The 8,009-nt window shown below is 41.3% G+C and overlaps 1 long non-coding RNA gene across 1 annotated transcript; it reads left to right on the top strand.

Annotated features, from left to right (window-relative positions):
* Window positions 1-2,039: 2,039 nt before the first annotated feature.
* On the top strand, window positions 2,040-7,535 carry LOC120860654. The gene is made up of 3 exons (XR_005720399.1): window positions 2,040-2,130; window positions 5,979-6,206; window positions 7,436-7,535. It is a non-coding gene; the product is annotated as an uncharacterized LOC120860654 (long non-coding RNA).
* The last annotated feature ends 474 nt before the right edge of the window (window positions 7,536-8,009 follow it).

Here is an 8,009-nt window from a genome sequence, read left to right as displayed (position 1 = left end):
AAGACCCCACCAGCATGCGAAAGCCTGGGGGCGATGGGGCTCTATAGGAAGAGGGGGGAAAATGGGGCCCAGGGAAGCTCAGGAGTTTCCCTGGTGGCTCATGGTAAAGAGTCTGTCTGCCACGCAGGAGACCCAGGTTTCATCCCTGCGTCGAGAAAATCCTCTGAGAAGGGAATGATCCCCTGTTCCCCTGGAGAAGGCAGTGGCTACCCACTCCAGTATTCTTGCCTAGAGAATCCCGTGGATAGAGGATCCTGGCAGGCTACAGTCCATGGGGTCGCTGAGGGTCGGACACGACTGAGCGACTTCACTTTCACTTTTCACTTTCCTGCATTGGAGAAGGAAATGGCAACCCACTCCAGTGTTCTTGCCTGATGAATCCCAGGACGGTGGAGCCTGGTGGGCTGCCGTCTCTGGGGTCGCACAGAGTCGGACACGACTGACATGACGCAGCAGCAGCCAAATTACTGGACTGGATTAGAGGATTGCCTCCGCCCCCCTTGTTTTGATTGAGGCAAAATGTGAAACTGACACTAGACCAACTCAGACACCTTTTAAGAGAGTCCATAGGAAGAGTGTGGGCTTCCGAGGTGGCTCACTGGTAAAGAATCTGCCTGCGATCCTGAAGTCGCAGGTTCGATCACTAGGTGAGGAAATGGCAACCCACTGCAGTATGCTTGGCCGGAAAATTCCATGGACAGAGGAGCCTGGCAGGCTATAGCGGGTGGGGTGGCAGAGTCCGACACCACTGAGCAGGGCACACACTGGATAATATATTAATACAAAGAATCACATGGCTACTTTTGTGTCAGTTTCAGATGGTAGACGTTATTTTGCCATAGGTCGTGCTGCTGCTACTGCTGCTAAGTCGCTTCAGTCGTGTCCGACTCTGTGCGACCCCATAGACAGCAGCCCGCCAGGCTCCCCCGTCCCTGGGATTCTCCAGGCAAGAATACTGGAGGGGGTTGCCTTTCTTATTTTTACTTAATATAAGTCTGCTCTGTAGGTTATCTCTAACAGTAATTAAGTAGATTGCTTGACAATGAACCAGTAGTTTGATCAACATCAAGCTTTTCAAAGAATAATAGTGGTTTCTGAAGAGGAAGTTTTTTTAAGACTTCATTTCAGAAGAAATGTTGTCATATTAACAAGCAAGGAACTTTAAAAAGTATTTTGTACTGTTCCCTAACAATGCTCGGGTCTTTTTTTTTTTTTTCCTTTTTACCAGCATGAAACATTCTTCCTTTGATGACTTTCTGCTGACACGGGAATATTCTTAAATATTTATTGATAGACTACTCAGTCATGCTAGGAACTGCCTGAGTATTTTACTCACTAAATTGTTAGTGTTCTTCTAACGATCGTTTCTCGCAGCACACTTCAAGTATTTCAAGAACAGAGACTGGGTTACTGCCTCAAGTCTGGAACGAACTTGCCAGCGCGCAGTGACTTTTTATACTGTGCTTTAATAAGCTTACTACTTGATCACTAACCTTGGCCATATTACAGAAAACCACCGGGTCTCAGTTGTTCATCCGTCAAACGAGTATAATAATAGTATCTGTGTCATAGGATAGCCATGAAAGTTAAGTGAGACAACCTGTGCACAGATCTTAGAATCTTGCCTGGTACACACTGGGTGTTATTCTTGTAATTTCTCAACGTATGTATTGAATACGAGGACAAGTGCGTCAGTGAACGTATGAACAAAAGAACTGACAAATTACTGACGGTCCCTGAGGCCGGAGCCAGCTAAACCACCCTCTCAAAACTCTGAGCACAAACCTCCACCTCAACCGTAATCCTCGAAGCCAGAGCCGGAAGCAAGGACAGAGCCGGAGGCGGGGGCAGTCGCAGAGAAGCCACAGTTTTGACCAATAGGCACGTCTCTTGGAAAACGAGCATCTCGCCCGACCTATCGTAAGACGGCGACCTCAGGGGCGTGTTATCGCGAGCTTCCTCTCCCGGGCTCACTCCTCCCCCAAACCTCTGAAGAGAGGGTCCCGCCCCGCCCCGCCCCGCTTTCGCCCGCGCCCCGCCCCGTCGCCGCCGGCGCTCCGCCCCTCCTGCCGAGCCCGGGCTAGCAGTCCGGCGCCCCTCAGCTCGGGAGCGCTGGCTCCGCCGGCAGAGGTGAGTGGTGCTTTGCTGCTTCGGGTGCCTCAGGTAGCAGTGCCCTCTGGCCCGGCCGCTGGCCAGGCAGGCCGGGCCTGGTAGAGGCGTCGGGCCGCAGCAAGTGGACCCCGGCCTGAGCGGGCCCACCCGGGCCTCGGGTCGCCACTGCCGCCGGGCCCTCCTAGCCCTAGGTGGTCGCAGAATCCCTTCACCGAATCTGTGAAATCCTTTCTACTAGTCTCACTGCTTCCAAACTCTAAAGGCGAGAGTGCTTGGTTAACTGGGCAAAATGGTATGTGTTTTGCCTGACTTATGTCAACCTTCTCAGTACTGAGAAAAAAAACAAACGCTTTTAATGTACGATTTTAATCCTCTAATATCCAGTATTAGGAAGTTGGAGTGGGTATTCCACCGAGTTAAGTACGGAAGTCAATCGAAGGTACTCCTTTCCCTTTAAAACACACCTGCTTAAAAATGTGTGGAATTTTCTTAAGGTGGAAAGGTTTGTTTGCTTTAAACAGTGATAGAGTGGATTGGTGTTTACCTGTCGGAAAATTCCTATGCAGATGCAATTGTATACAGCTAATATTAAGTGTATCATTTGCTTTTAATTGTAGATAAGAGGTACCGAAGGGAGTATGTGTGAGAAAATTATCCTGTACTGCCAATGAATGCATTTGAAAAACCATTACCATTATTTATTATTGACAGCTTTCAGATTTCATTTGTGTAGATTTCATCTGCCAAACTGCATTTTAACAGAGTGTAGTGACGTTTTTAAGGCAATCAATCCTACCCATCTCTGCAGGATTTAGAAGGAAAGCCATCAGGTTATGCTGTATTCTCTCACTGGATCTAACCATGAAGGAGTGTGGGCTGTGCTTTGTGGTCTTAAATTTGTGTAAGCGTTGCCTACCGTTGAAATAGTAATAGGAAGAAACACGGCCCCTACTGAAGTTCATGAAAGGCTGCACTGTAGAACAAATGCACAGGCTTTGAAGTCGTCCATTTGGGTTGGAATTCTGAGGAGTTGCTCTCTGAGAAAACTCAGTTTCCTCATCTATAAAACAGGCTAAATAACATATATCACAATGCAGAGTTTTAAGGACTGAGAGATCAAAGCACATAGAAAGCACTCAGCATATAGTATCTACAAGCTGACCTTAGATCAGAGATGAAACAAACTCTACCTTGCAGTGTTCCTCACATGCCCTACTTTCAGCAGTTCATCAGCTGTTTGAGGGCCTGCTTTGCGCTAGAGGCAGGTATACAAATGTGAAGAAAACAGCGGGATCTCTGCCCTCAGGAGCTCATGGAACAGTCTCTTGACTAGATTGATAATAGACAGATACATCAATAAATATTTAGATTATAAACTGTGGAGAGTCCTACAAAGAAAGAGAAAGAGAGAATCATTTATTTGGGATGGAGAAGTGATTTTACTGGAGAAGGTGATGGCACCCCACTCCAGTACTCTTGCCTGGGAAATGCCATGGATGGAGAAGCCTGGTAGGCTGCAGTCCATGGGGTTGCTAAGAGTTGGACACGACTGAGCGACTTCACTTTCACTTTTCACTTTCATGCATTGGAGAAGGAAATGGCAACCCACTCCAGTGTTCTTGCCTGGAGAATCCCAGGGACGGGGAAGCCTCATGGGCTGCCACCTATGGGGTCACACAGAGTCGGACACGACTGAAGTGACTTAGCAGCAGCAGCAGCAGTGATTTTACACTGAAACCTGAAGGGTGTTGAGACAGTGTTTTCAAGGCTAAGAGGAGAGCAGCAAGTGATATGAAGAGTGCGGCACTCAGAAGCACTAGAAAAGCCCAGGACTTTGGTGAGAAACCAGGAAGGGTGCTGCCAGGCTGAAGGAGTGGTTGGGACCAGGTTGTGAAGAGCCCTCAATACCTGGTAAATTTGATTTTTCTAAATAAACTCTTGAAGGTTTTTTTTTTTTTTTAAAGAATTCATGTGACTAGGGAGTGAATTTACCTGAGAAAGAGAGGGAGATGTAATTGAATTTAGTTTTTTAAAAGCTCCCTGCTAAGTGATTAATATATTACAAAATGACTAAACACAAGGAGACCAGTAAAATATATAGCCAGGCAGGAGATGACTGGTCTTCCATTTTGGCAGATGGAGAAATGTGGATTGATTTGAGGTGTATGTTGGAGATGGAAACCATAGGCCTTGTGATGGATTGGAGGTGGTGGGTGACTCATTCAGGATAGGTGGGTGGAATCATTCTTGACTTCAGGATTTCCTGGTGTTTGGAAAGACTGGGAGAGATTTGGATAGGTGATGAAAATAAAAAACTCCTATTTGAAAGTGTGAAGTTTGAGGTGTTTCTGAGACACCTAAACTGCTTCCAGTTTACCATTTAAGTGAATAATTACCCTGAAAGCTTCCCCTTCCAAATAACAATCATCAGCGTTATTTCTAGCCTAGTTATCCTTGCTTCACAGAGAGAGAATTAAGATGTGGAAAGATTATCTTGTTGAGAGTCATGTAATATGTCTCATAAAAATAGGTAAGTGAGTAGCTAGTATAAAAATGGGAAGGTATTGGACTCTCATGCTCCATTGGGGAGATTAATGAGTACTCCATATTCTCTGCCCTTTTATATAAAATAGCAGATACTTTCCTATTAGGAATTAGAGTTTGGAAATAATAGAATATAACCAAAAAGTTACAAGACACTGCTTATTGAAAGCTTATGTTACTACATTCGTACTAATTTGGTGTCAATTCTCAGTGAAAATTTTTCTTAAGAAAAAACATTTTCTTTGAAAGGTATTTTCCTTTGGAGAGTTTGAGGAAGGGTGCCCAAGTAAACGAGAGTAGAATCTTTGAACAAAGCTCAACTTGTTTTTAGTGTTTTAGTGTTTCCTGAGTATCTTGTAGAATCCTGTTGGTCTGTGTGTGCGAAGACTTCAGTCTGGACAACCTTCCCCACCCAAAGAAAAAAAAATCCTTTATTCCCTTATGAGCTGCTTCCTTGGGCAGATTATTGTAGCTCTGAGCTTGTTTCTTTTTATAGTGATTGTGAAGTTTGTTTCTGCCCTGTGTCTAATTGATAAGATGGCAAATCTTATTTCTCTTCCTACCCATGTCAGTTTAGAGCTAGAAGGGAATTTGATCTGTTCTGGGTTTTGGCCCTTACCAATAAATTGCTGTCTCCATTTTATATGTTAGGCAGCTGAAGCCCAGAGAGGTTGTAATAGAAAAGTATAAGATTCTTATTTCCTGGGGCAGTATTTCTTCTTTCCTTGAAATACTAAAGTAAAACCATGTCCCCAGGTCTGTTTCTTTGCTACTTCTGATAATCTGCAAAGCTAAGAAGAAAGAAATGAGAATGAGGAGAAAAGAAAGAAAATATTACAATATAGAACAATATTTAGATAGTAAGAAGTGAAGAAAATGAAGCTGTAAATGATCTAGTCATAGTTTATATAGATTTAAATATTTTAAAAATATTTTAAGCTAAAGACACAATGAGGTAGGAAGGAAGGAAATGGCTTTGCAGTGTCTGATTTTTAAGCTCTTTCTTCAGTTATGTGTTATGAAACTGGTCTCTGTTCTCTTAGATAGGGATTCCTGTCTCAATTTCAAGAACTATTTTTTCAAATAGGACTATTCTACTAAGTAGTAAATATTGTTTAAATAGTGAGAGTACCTCTTTATTAAATAGTTATTCATTTTAATCTTTTAAATATGTATGAAAATTTAGTTGCTATGAAGTAGAAATGTAGGAATTGATGGGTAACTCTCTTTTTAATGTCCGCAAATAGCTATATATGCTAACTGGTTTATTTGGCAGCTTTTGTTACCAGTATCATAATTTTCAGGTTTTTTGTTCGCTTTAGAAATGGACCAGTTTTGACAAGATGTAGTACTGCAGCGTGCCTGATGGAATATGTTCAGCCATGGCATCCGAACTTTGTAAGACGATCTCTGTGGCAAGGCTGGAAAAGCACAAGAATTTGTTCTTAAATTACAGGAATCTGCAGCATTTCCCATTGGAGTTACTGAAAGATGAGGGACTACAGTACTTGGAGAGACTCTACATGAAAAGGAACTCCCTTACAACCTTGGTACAGTATTACATTACATTTTTAAAAAGTTATTTATAATGTAGTCCTGATCAAGATATGTTTATGTATCTTAAGATATCCAGAACCAAGATGTATATCCCCTCTTCTTGTATAAGCATGTAATAAAAGTACATATACAGTGGGTTCTCCTTAGGTGGAAATTCACTATCTAATTCCTGCACTTACAAAGTTGCAGGAGTTGTATAGGAAAGCAAAATATTCACTAATATACCACTGAGTCCCACACAGTACTACATATAAGATAGATAACCAACTAGGACTTACTGTATAGCACAGCTCTACTCAATATCCTGTGATAACCTATCTGAGAAAAGAATCTGAAGAAGAATGAATATATGTATATGTATAGTCAGATCACTTTGCTGTACACCTGAAACTAATGCAACATTGTGAATGAACTATACTACAGTAAAATTAAAAAAAAAATTAGGCCCCATTCAGAAACCTCTCTTCACTTAGTCTGTGCGTCTCTCTGGGCCTGTGCTTTCTTTGCATGTTAAGATTCCTAAATGATTTATGGATGTTATAGTATCCAATAGGCCAGTTAAAAAGTAAGGAAGAGAAAGACCAACAAGGATGACTTTGATTTAGAGGTATTTAAAAAGATAATAATTCGAAGATTAAAATACTAAAATTAGCATTAGGAGGCTTGATGTGTTTTGAGTATTTTGAAAAACTCCAAACCCAAAAAATCTCCATGATTGCACTGTGAAAATCAAATGACTTTGAGCTATCGTCCAATTTATTGGGGAAGTTTTTTCCACAAAAGCCAACATTTTATCATATTAAAGTTTTATGAGGTTAAAAAAACTAAAATATTTTTCAAGAGAATGTCTCTGTCAAACTTTTTATTCCCACTGTTTAGCATGATATTTGGTCTCTGTTTTAAATGAATTTGCTTTATGTGGACTTTCTGATTATCATTGAACCTCATTTAAGTTTTTCACGTTGAATTCTAGTTCTTATTTATATTAGATGATTTATGAAGTCTTGTTGTTTCTTTGTGAATGGGCCCATTCTTCATTCCCTTCTCTGAAAGTATCTGAATATCTGAAAATATACCTTACTGGCTTCATGTATATGGAGTGTTTTTCTGGAAAAGTTTTATTTAATCTGTGTAAAATACCTACAGTGTATAGAAAGCATTATAAATTTTGCTTATTTTTGCTGTGTCTGAAAGTAAATGTAAATATATCTTTCATTTTTAGTCTTTGGCATATTGGTGTATGGGCCTTCCCAAGTGGCACTAGTGGTAAAGAAACCACTTGCCAATGCAGGAGACATACGTGATGCAGGTTCGATCCCTGGGTCAGGAAGATCCCCTGGAGGAGGGCATGGCAACCCACTCAAGTATTCTTGCCTCGAGAATCCCATGGACAGAGAAACCCCCAGTCCATCAGATTGCAGAGAGTCATGACTGTAGCAACTTAGCACATGCACACATTGACGTATATGTTATTTTGCATGCCTAGTTAGATTTTTTCAAATTAAAATTTTCACTTTTCAAACCTTAATAATCTATATACAATCATATTAATCCTTTTTGCAAGATCATCATTCCATAAAATGAAACCGTATTTATGTAGTGCTTTTTACCCCCTTTGGAGAAGAAGTGGTATAAGAAATAATTTGTCAAGAATTATAGCCCAGATTTTCTTATGTTTGCTGTTATGTACAAAGAAAAGGTTGTGAGCGGATTACGTCTCAAACAATCAGTCATAGTGTACTGCGGTAGAAGTAATTGACCTTTGCTTATAAAACTAACAATAAATTTCTGGTTTT

The sequence above is a fragment of the Oryx dammah genome, unplaced genomic scaffold (genome assembly GCF_014754425.2).
Source record: "Oryx dammah isolate SB20612 unplaced genomic scaffold, SCBI_Odam_1.1 HiC_scaffold_11150, whole genome shotgun sequence".
NCBI classification, from domain to species: domain Eukaryota; kingdom Metazoa; phylum Chordata; class Mammalia; order Artiodactyla; family Bovidae; genus Oryx; species Oryx dammah.
Note: the sequence above shows the minus strand (reverse complement) of the source record. Positions and strands in the feature narration are given on the sequence as shown.